Raw genomic sequence first — 1,459 nt, forward strand, 5'->3', positions numbered from 1 at the left:
ATCCTCTTAATATTGATAAAAGGATTTTTTTACCTGTTTTCATTATAATTCAGTGCATTTTTTATTTAAAATTTCTTATTAATAAAATAAGTATTCAAATCCATATATTGTTTATTTACCTATTATAATATAGAACTTTATGTTAAAATATTTAAACATGTTTATATAGAAGTACCAGTATCCCACATCCTTGCTTTCTTATGTATTGACACTGCAACTTAGATATTTTATAGGAAAGTTGTTTCAAGTATTACTGCAAATGTCTTCTTCTACTTAGTAATTTACAATTATACTTTCTTAGTTGCATCTCAAAGGCATTTTTTAAACCAATGATTGAATCACGAAACTAAAACACAGCAGAAAATGCTCCATTACTCTGCTACTTCACCTGTGGCTTAACACCTTTAGCTTCATAAATTTAATTTCGTCTTAGAGAATTTCTGATGTATGTACACTGAGATATTTCCAAGTGAAAACATTAATATCTAGAAACTTTTATGATAGGCATTATATTTAAGTTTAAATTTTAGTTTTTTATGTGAGATAAAAGTCAAAATTTATTTTTCATGTAGTCAAGAAAATTTTGTAGGTAAATACCGTATCATTCTGCCTTTAAAAGATGACTTTTCAACTTGAAACAACATGGACTTAAAAGTCAATTTTGTGAGTGAAATATCTACTCCAGAATAAAATATATAGTTTTATTTCTGTAAGGCCCACAACTCAATAAAACATAGAAATAGAGAAAAAGATTGTGCTGCCCAGAAATAGGAAAAAGACAGTATGAAGCCTGTTGTTCTGGAAGAATAGATATACTTATGTAACATTAATTAACTTTAGAGGTCTATGTGAAACAGAATGCCTATTTTAACAATATAGTCTTATGTACTAAAATGTAAAAAGTATATATCAAGTTTATACCATTTATCAACAAATGCAAAATTACACAAAACCAAGGGACAGAAGAAAATTTTAGAGGTGATGGACATGTTTATTATCTTGACTATGAAAATGATATCACATATATATGTATGTGTGTGTTCACTCACCAAGTATTTTTTTAAAGTGTTTAATGTATTAATTATACATATAATTATATTTTATACATGAATATAATTTGTTTTGATCAAATTCACTCCCATCTCCTTCTTTCCAATTCTTATGTTATCTCCCAACTACTTTTGGCTCCCAATTTCTTTTTTAATTCACTGCATCCACTTATAACTATCTTTATGTCCATAGGTGAGACCCTCTCCAGGAGAATGAGCAGCCTTTAAAGAGCCTGCATCCCTGGAGATTACTGAATCTCCATCCTCCAGCAACTATCAGTTGCTAAAAGCAACTCAGCTAGGAATGGGAATTCATGAGTTAGTCTGTTTCATGTCGCCATCCCCAACTATGCTAAAATTTTGACTGGCCTGATCTTGCGCATGCAGTCACAGCTGTTGTGAGTTCAGTA

Source organism: Nannospalax galili, unplaced genomic scaffold (assembly GCF_000622305.1).
Source record: "Nannospalax galili isolate Female #2095 unplaced genomic scaffold, S.galili_v1.0 scaffold140, whole genome shotgun sequence".
In the NCBI taxonomy this organism is placed as follows: Eukaryota; Metazoa; Chordata; class Mammalia; order Rodentia; family Spalacidae; genus Nannospalax; species Nannospalax galili.